At 42.9% G+C, this 9410-nt stretch overlaps 1 long non-coding RNA gene across 6 annotated transcripts; it reads right to left on the bottom strand.

Moving 5' to 3' along the window:
• Positions 1-930: 930 nt before the first annotated feature.
• Positions 931-8082, bottom strand: LOC123044860 (uncharacterized). Of its 6 annotated transcripts, none has more exons than XR_006420587.1 (8): positions 7206-7729; positions 7040-7091; positions 6553-6948; positions 6405-6456; positions 4330-4560; positions 3620-3824; positions 1893-3454; positions 931-1358 (listed from the first exon to the last, which is right to left on the bottom strand). It is a non-coding gene; the product is annotated as an uncharacterized lncRNA (long non-coding RNA). The 6 variants fall into 6 exon arrangements; XR_006420590.1 differs by having other exon boundaries at positions 1893-2609; positions 7206-7728; XR_006420588.1 differs by lacking the exon at positions 7206-7729 and adding an exon at positions 7959-8082 and having other exon boundaries at positions 1893-3824.
• Positions 8083-9410: the final 1328 nt, after the last annotated feature.

The raw sequence follows: 9410 nt of genomic DNA, 5'->3' as shown, positions 1-9410 counted from the left end.
TTCTATTTGTCCAATTTCTAGTTTATATTAGAGCTTGCAGATTTAATATTTACTTTTTTGAAACAAATATAATTTTCTCTTCCTTGGGTTTTGCTTCAGATTCTTATGTACCGTGACGTGTTGGTTTTGCTCATCTTTTTAACCCATTCTTTATATCTTGGAGAGCTAGCTATCCAAATATGATTAATATCTTCTTCCGGGGGGATTTCTTCGCACTGTCGTAGACAAGTGTTTATTTAGTTCATTGTCATATTTATTTAGTTCCTTGTCATATGTGGCTAATGGATTATTTAGAGTACCTTTCATACTAATGTTCCTCTTTCAGCTCACAGTTTTCCTTGCTTACATTTTGTCATGCATCTCCGACAAAGAAATAGGACAGAGGAATCACGAGGACCTGCAATGATATGTGTATATATGTAATAGTTGCCCAGGCTCTGCAACTTTTTCAGTAACTAGATGACCCGTTGCGCCAATGGTGCAAAGGCCGAGTGTAAGCCAAGTATTGTAAGAGTGTGCATTAAAATATTTCATGATGATACATGTTTTCTAAGATGAAAAAAACTGATCCAAACCAAGAGTTACCTGCAAATTTTTTAAAATAGTTTGACACCTCTAAGTCATACTCCATGCTATGTGTTATTTACAAACTCTTGTGAAAGATTAATGAGTTTCAGAATTTCATATCACCGGCTTACAGTTCAAAACCAAATCTGGAAAAGGGCAGTCAAATACTCCTTAAAAGTCTTGGACATTTTCACAAAGTTATATTATATAAGTAGTAGTATATGTGAATTTCCAAGATATTTCTGACAAGTTTTGAACAATGAAATTAATCCTTACAAGTTGCCCCAATGGCGCAAAGGGCGAGAGCAAACCGAGCTTTCAAACCATGCAAGTAAGAATATTTAGAGACCAATCATAAAATACTTGAAGCATAAGAAAATAAATATCTAGGTATGATGTTCATACAGAGTCACTGTTCATACATAATATTATATATTACAATGCATGGTCGGTTTATAGGCCAAAAGAAAGGCACAAGATCAGTTCATGATAAGCAAAGCTACATAGGCAGAAATGCATCATATAGATAGCTCTGGTCATTCAGCTTATGTTAACTAAGTTATGCAGTCATTTACATCAGGTAGTCATCGCTACATGTGCCTTTGGTATGAAAAATGACCTCAACATGTAAGCAACTCTTCCTGATGGGTGTGTTCGGTGGGTTGCCATTGACAAAAGCAGAAATGCCTTCCATATCATAGTTGAGTACCCGATAATACCTCTTTGTTTTTTGTCTATTATCTCTGTTACATAACTATTATCTCCAAAAGGCACCACCAAAAGACTCACACCTGTTGAAATGATGCAACGTGAGACAAGAAACAGGACATCATAAATAAAGTGAGTAATAACCTTTCTTCATAAGAGATATAAAAAAGGAAGTCAGCAAAGAATAAGTAGACAACAAGTGATGTTTGATGGACCAAGCCGTACCAATATCATAATATCATAGAACCATAACGGTTGCATTTAACTAACATGGTGTTGCCTATTTCTATTGTTTGGCTGAACCATAACAAAAGGAAAAGCATAATTATTTTCCCAATGCAAGCCAATAGATAAATCATGGTAACCAGTTCTGGTCAGATCCAACAAACCACATGCTGAAAAAAAAACGCAAAAGAATTTCTTAGAAAGGTGAGTAGAAGATGGAATCTATACACATGAGGTTACTGATTTAATTCCTGCCCTTCTTGCATGTCAACTGTGGGAGTGTGCAGGCAAGAACGACTCGTTGCTAAATTTTTTACATGATGAGAAAAAAGATGCAAATGTTTAGCTACATGAGACACGCTTATGGAAAAGTACTATTGATTCAATTGTACCTCTTCTTTTTTTTCACTATGTCAGTCAGCAGCAAATCACTATTTTCTTCAGTGCCAGTTGACAGCATACACAATGAAACAAAAGGTGAGACGTTGGTTGGTAGCCGAGCAGTCACTTCGGTATTACCCAGAGAAAGGCAAATGGCCATTATCATGTTTTGTTCCATCTGGCTTCTCCTTAAAGAGACCCTGGAGATTTGGGTCAGCAAGGCAGCACCACATAATCTTGGAGTAGTAGATGTAGTGCCAAGCATGTACTCTAAAAATTCTGGTGCATACAATCGAATGCATAAATCTATTAATTTGGTCACTGACAATATTTATACCATTAACAATGTACACTACTCACTGCTTTAAATGAAAATAGATGAAATGGCATTCTGATATGCAGCTGAAAGTATATTACTCCCTCTGATCCATAATAAGCATCGTAGTTTTGAACTGAGGTTAGTTCAACTTATTTTAAACCCGCAACTCTTATTACGGATCGAAGGGAGTATGAAATTATGAATAAGTAGCAGGTCTCTGGAACTGCAAATGAAAGATCATGCATATTATTAAAAGCGAACCTAGAAATATGGATTCCATGGTCACATTTGCAGAAAAACTTCATATGAATGTTAAACATTAAAACATAGATTTGCTTCCCTTTTCAACATACCATAAATGTGTGTGGTGTCCTAAAAACCTCTATATCTCCAAGTAGGCGACACCTTACTACAGATATGCCAAGGAAATATTACACACTCTATTAGAATGATTTGAAGAAATTGACAAGCTCGTAAAACTTAAATGCCAACAGCCATTCCTTTAATTAATATTCAAAGAGAAAATTATTAGATACGGAGAGAGAATTATTAATCTGAGTTACCGTTTATTAGTTTGTAAGAAACAATATACAACATCGGAATCCTCTCCATGTAGGAATCATCAACTAACTCCGTTGGCAAACATAGGGGTCAATCGAAGAACTTCTATAAAGCTCCTATAAACAATCGATGTGAACTGTATGTAGTGAACGCAAGCTTGCTGCAGGGTGCCACTTTAGGTGATGCATACCCTAGCTGATTCTCCTAGGCTCCCTACAATATATAATTTGGTAAAGAGTAGTGCAGAACGAGAGACGCGAAAAAAAACATTTTTCTTGATGAAACATTACGGATCAAGTCGGTCTATTTGAGGCTTTCTGTTAAATTCATTAGACCATGGAACAAAGGGATTTAGCGTCGCAGGGTTATTTGCCGGCGGTGTGCAGCAGGGCTGATGGGAGATGAACTCGAATTGGGTTGGAGTGTGAACTGCGTGCCACCAGTACTACATAATTCCTTCACTCATCAGCCGCAACTAAGGATCGTGGCTTCCTGAATAATTTGCTAAAAATAGAATTGAACATCAGACAATCGTAATCACCATATTCTCAAGACATTTATAAAAAATGATTCAAATGTTGATGCAAACACGTTGGACCAGAAAGAGGCCAAAGTATGCGTTCAAATTCAGTAGTTCCATGAAGATTCGGAACTGGCCCTTTCATATCTCCTCGCAGCTAGTGCATCTCTTATCTGAGGCAAAGAGAGGATGCCAAACACTCAGACAAAGCACAGCAAAAATGGTACAACCATGGAATAGGAGGAACACATTGTAGGCCTGGATGGGAAGAAAATTTGGCGCGGATAGTGATGAAGACTTGCTTCCAAAATATAAGTTGGAGGAGACAGGGCTCATACCACACACACTGTCTTCAGCGTCCGCAATGCAGGGACATGGCCATCTCAAGATCAATCAATGGGCGACTTCCTTGTCTACTGCCACCACAAGGCAAGGCTCAACGTCCACTCTAGATCAAGCAAAAGTCACCTTCCACATTTTGAAGACCATGACAGCATGGCAGTACTCTCCGAAGCAACAAACATAAGTTACATATCGTGGTGCCTACAAAAGTCAAAGAAATTCAAATTCTGTCATAACAGTAGATTCAGGACTTCACTGTGTAACATATATATTGGTAGGCTTGAAATTACTACACAAACCAGAGAAAAAAATAGGAAGATCTACATCACTTATTTTAGCATGTCAAGATTATAAGCTGCAAATGTATGTTCTTGAGCATCAGTTGTCTACTGAGCATACCAGGCCTACAGAACACATATAGACAAAAATCAATTGCCTTTAGAGGAGAACTCTCCTTGTTGTTCGCATATAAGTTCTCTGGTTTAAGGTCCCGATGGATGATAACTTTTCTATGGCACATCTGTCACACTTTAATGGCAAGAATACATGTCTAATGTCACAAAATAATTCCATAATGCAAGAAACTAAGATGTGAACACATGATAAAATGACTAAAGGAAAACAAAAAAACTTGCTTCCACCATGAATCGCTGAATTTCCAAGTAGCTGTGCTCACAAATTTATACATAGAAAGAAATAGCGGTACCTTGTAAATTTGTACAACCTATCAACAACAGAGTTGTGAATTAATCTCTTTGTCTTGATGCCCTCATCACCAGGCTCAGTATCACGGATATCTTCTCTTGAACCATCATAAGTAGTGTGGTCATTGTTGAAGTATGACCAGTTATATTCTCCTTGTGTCTCCCTATATTTTTTATTCGGCTGCCCATTGTTGTGGCTGCACTTCTCACGTCAAATTTTAGCTATGTCGCCCCTGCGAAACACGAGCAAATTCGAATCAAAAGAAAATGATATGAAGAGAAACAGAGTGGTAATTTTGCAAATCCAAGGATTTCGTCACGCATCAGACCTTTATAACAAATATTCTGTTAATTAGCACAGAGGCATGAAAAGTACTATCACACTTGGTGCAACTAAGGAAAATTAAAACAACAACAATGCAGGTATATGGATTTAACTCTTAGCCAAAACAATATGCATTTAGATTTAACTACACATGTATTCATTGTAGCTATCCTTTAATCAGATTGTTTAATAGACTTTATTCAAACTATTGACAAAGAATCCGGCGAAGTATCACAAAACACAGGAGATGATATACAAATGAAGATACATACCAACATGTTTAGCAAAAATATAAAACAAAGGCAGAGAAGACACCTTTGTATCATTCAGTGTAAGCTAGAAGGGCAATTTGGATAACACTCAGTGAGCTAGATAGGTAGTAGCCCCAATATAAAGGGATATTCAAAGATAAATGACAAATTGGGGAACAACATCCTGCACTATGATTGTTTTCATGAGGAGATCATAGAGATAAAATGAATTGTCAGTGCATAATCACCTGGCAATTTCTTGAGTTAACTTCACATTTGCCTTAAAGGTTATATAAACAGTCATACTAAGGGAATTTAAGGGTGGTGGAAATTGACTCGAACATAAGGAGATTTCAGTTGTATGCCCAATATATGCTTCCAAATAAATAATCTAAAAATCATCTTCTATGACTATTTCGAAACAAAGGCACCTCAGGAAGCATGTAGTCAAACTAAATACTCCCTTTGTAAATTAATATAAGAACGTTTAGATCACTATTTTAGTATTCTAAACGCTCTTATATTAGTTTACGGAGGGAGTAGTAAATAAGGTACCATTTCCCCCCTGAAAAAAGCCCATGGCACAACAAGTTTCTGTGGCAGCACCTGAGACACATATGGCGAGGAGGGCGACTGGGAGGGAGGTGTTCCTCCCCTCCGCCTCGACCAGTGGCCCCCGACCTGTTGGCGCCGCCTCATCCTCGCAGCGCCGCTCTTCTTCCTCCTCTCAACTCTCTCTTCTCTCGTATATGGTTTCTCACAAGAACACAAGAACACTCTCATGAACACACACGTACACACACGCCCAAGGAAGAAACCAGCACCGGCTTTGCCGACAGCTCTCTTCCTTGGTGACACAAACACTACATTTTTCCACAGCCCTCCTGGCCTGCTTATTCTATTACGTAATGCAAACTATATATACACAGGGCCAGCACCAGTGTCACCTAAACTCACGCCACTACTTTGACCCACTAACTACCTAGCTAGCATGCACACACGCGCACCACTCCTGCCATGCATGCACACACCACGGCCAGCCACACACATTGGCTTGATCCGGCTCCGCTAGCTAACTGCACGTATATGCTTGAGTCCAACCCAAGTATCTGCAGATAACTAACTGGAAGCTCACGCGGCGTTGCCACAACTAAGTACATATGCTTCCACTGCGTATTTATCTGCTACGCTACCTAGCCGCTTAGACTCCTCGGAGCACCCATACATGCTGCTAACTAACTCAAAAAGAAGAAATAATCTAAACCTAGCACTAATAACAAGATTAATTCCAACACGACCCGTCAGCTCAATCGTGTTTGAACTTGTGGCGGATCTGAAACTAAGCTCAATCGTGTTGGAGAAAGCAATAGATGAGCTACTTATACTTGATAAACAATTAGTGCTGCTTAACTACAGAAAGCAGAAGTAACAATATTAGATGGACTGACATAGTACTGAACGTCAACAACTGAAAAAAGAAACAATGGAGAGAGAATCTTACATCCTCAACAGCAATTCCGAAATGACCAAAACCAGATCCAATATCGTCACTTCTGCTAGTAAGTGAATTCACGTGTTAATTCAACAGAAAACATACAGTCTCTGGAAGACAAAGAGATGTCATGGGTGTTTTGACATTTGAAGCTTACAGTAAGTGAGCTCTACACAAAATGTGAGTCCTCTGGTCCGTGCCCAAGGAAGGCGTTGGTGTACCTCTCCTCAGGATGTCCCTTTTCTGCAGCTGCTTCATTTCTAAGAACTCTGTACATAAAACCTAGAGGACAGCAAGCTCTACCAAATTGACAAAACCGCAGTGCTCAAGGCAAATTCATCGTCAACAAGGGACGGGATCAGCATACTATTTCGTCAGCTGCTTTATCCAGAACATGATGGAGGCTCCCAAGATGCTCTGCATATTGTCAACCATCAAATCGAATATTGTGCAACTGAATCCGTTGGATTGACAGGTTCTTCAACAATTCCATAGAGGCGACTGTTTTCTCTGAATTTGGTCCTAAAATTACATGATGGCGGACACTACAGGCCTGCAAGAAAATTGATGAACTACTTGGTATACAGTGTCTAGTTAAGTGCCTCAAATATTCTAACGGCAAATGGTCAAAACAAAAGGTTTACCTGATTGAGCAAAAAACTCAAATAGTCAGCAACGTGTCATTGGAACAAAATCCTGCGAGATAGAAATAGAAGTGGAACCACAATAAGAACAAATTAGCTCATGAACAAATCATCAAACAGGATAGGGAGAATAATGTGAAAACAAAGTACAGAGAAGAAAGAAGACCCAAAGAGAGAGGAGCATCTCGGCAAGATTCTGAAGGAGGACTTCTTCACTCATGCTCCTTTAGCTAACGCACTGGCCTGCAGCTGCCGCTGCCAGATTGGGTATGAGGACGACAACGACGTGCAGCGGACGACCACTCCTCCACTCCAGCAGCACGCCACCGCCTGGTCCTCCTCCTCCTCACGCATCTTCCCCCTCCCTCTCCTCGCTCACCTCACGCCACACGACCAGCGCGCTGGGCCGACGGGGAGAGGGGAGGAGACGACGAGGAGAGGAGAGGAGCCGACGGCCGTGGCCTCCTCCTCCTCACGCGTCTGTCCTCTCCCTCTCCTCGCTCTCCGCACGCCGCGACCCACGCACTCGCACCGACGGGGAGAGGAGAGGGCCCGGCGGCGGCAGAGGGGATGAGGGTAGCGGGAGGAGGAGGAGGCCAGGAGGTAGGATCCCGCACGGGGCAGAGGAGAGCGGTGGCGGCGGCGGCAGGCGGATCCGGCACGGGGCAGAGGGGAGGGGTGGCGGCGGCAAGGGGGGGGCTCGGGGGGACGCGGGTTAGGCCGCTCTCGCGCGGGGGCGGGCGACGGCTAGGGTTTCTCCATTGCAGCAGGTGAGTTTTATACACCTGTACTTGCCTGTACGTAAAATTACTAAAACGCCCTTGATGGGGCACGAAAATTACAAGCGGTGGCAGCAGCGATTTATGGGGCGACGTGGCTAGCTTGGTCCTGCCTAGGAGTTCTTGAGGGTTTAAAGTACAGAGAAGAAAGAAGACCCAAAGAGAGAGGAGCATCTCGGCAAGATTCTGAAGGAGGACTTCTTCACTCATGCTCCTTTAGCTAACGCACTGGCCTGCAGCTGCCGCTGCCAGATTGGGTATGAGGACGACGACGACGTGCAGCGGACGACCACTCCTCCACTCCAGCAGCACGCCACCGCCTGGTCCTCCTCCTCCTCACGCATCTTCCCCCTCCCTCTTCTCGCTCACCTCACGCCACACGACCAGCACGCTGGCGCCAACGGGGAGAGGGGAGGAGACGACGAGGAGAGGAGAGGAGCCGACGGTCGTGGCCTCCTCCTCCTCACGCGTCTGTCCTCTCCCTCTCCTCGCTCTCCGCACGCCACGACACACGCACTCGCACCGACGGGGAGAGGAGAGGGCCCGGCGGCGGCAGAGGGGATGAGGGTAGCGGGAGGAGGAGGAGGCCAGGAGGTAGGATCCCGCACGGGGCAGAGGAGAGCGGTGGCGGCGGCGGCAGGCGGATCCGGCACGGGGCAGAGGGGAGGGGTGGCGGTGGCAAGGGGGGGCTTGGGGGGACGCGGGTTAGGCCGCTCTCGCACGGGGGCGGGCGACGCCCAGGGTTTCTCCATTGCAGCGGGTGAGTTTTATACACCTGTACTTGCCTGTACGTGAAATTACTAAAACACCCTTGGCGGGGCACGAAATTTACAAGCGGTGGCAGCAGCGATTTATGGGGCGATGTGGCTAGCTTGGTCCTGCCTAGGAGTTCTTGAGGGTTTATATGTTCAATGTTGCTGAATCTGTGGGGTCATCCAGACAAGGATGTTGCCAAGGCTAACTGGAAATACATCTTTGCAGAAACTGTAGGGATTTTGCAGCCTCTAATTTGAAATATAAATGTCCCCAGTTTTCGCCAAAAACCAATGCCCATCTCGAGATCAACGGGAGAGTTTTCGCTACAGAAAGATAGTTGTCTATAGATATTGATCTTTTTAGATGCTACTTTGTCAAGCAGCGTATTGAATATGTTGTTTTATGATTTATGTGTTATGAACTCACATCGTCTTTCTTCATTGTAAACCTACCTAGGCATGTCATGAAATATGACTGCTTCCCGAGTTGTTCTGATTTCGTGTGATGCACTATTCCAGTAATTTTTATTTCTTGTCGTCTGGGCAACAATGCTAAGGAATCTTTCTATGTGTGATCTTGAGCTAATGAGGAATCGTTCTGTGTGTGATCTAGAGCTAATGAGGAATCTTTCTGTGTGTGATCTAGAGCTATGAGGAATCTTTCCGTGAGTGTTCTAGAGCTAACGAGGTGAACACACGTTGTGATGATCTACTCTAGTAGACAAGTGTTGTGCAATACATTGGAGGAAGATGCAGAGCAGGAATCCAAAACTAGGAATCATCATGATTTTTCTCAGATTCACTTAACATAACACTTATTGACAATCCTATCGCAAT

Source organism: Triticum aestivum, chromosome 2B (assembly GCF_018294505.1).
Source record: "Triticum aestivum cultivar Chinese Spring chromosome 2B, IWGSC CS RefSeq v2.1, whole genome shotgun sequence".
Taxonomy (NCBI): Eukaryota; Viridiplantae; Streptophyta; class Magnoliopsida; order Poales; family Poaceae; genus Triticum; species Triticum aestivum.
This window is presented reverse-complemented; position numbering and strand designations above follow the sequence as displayed.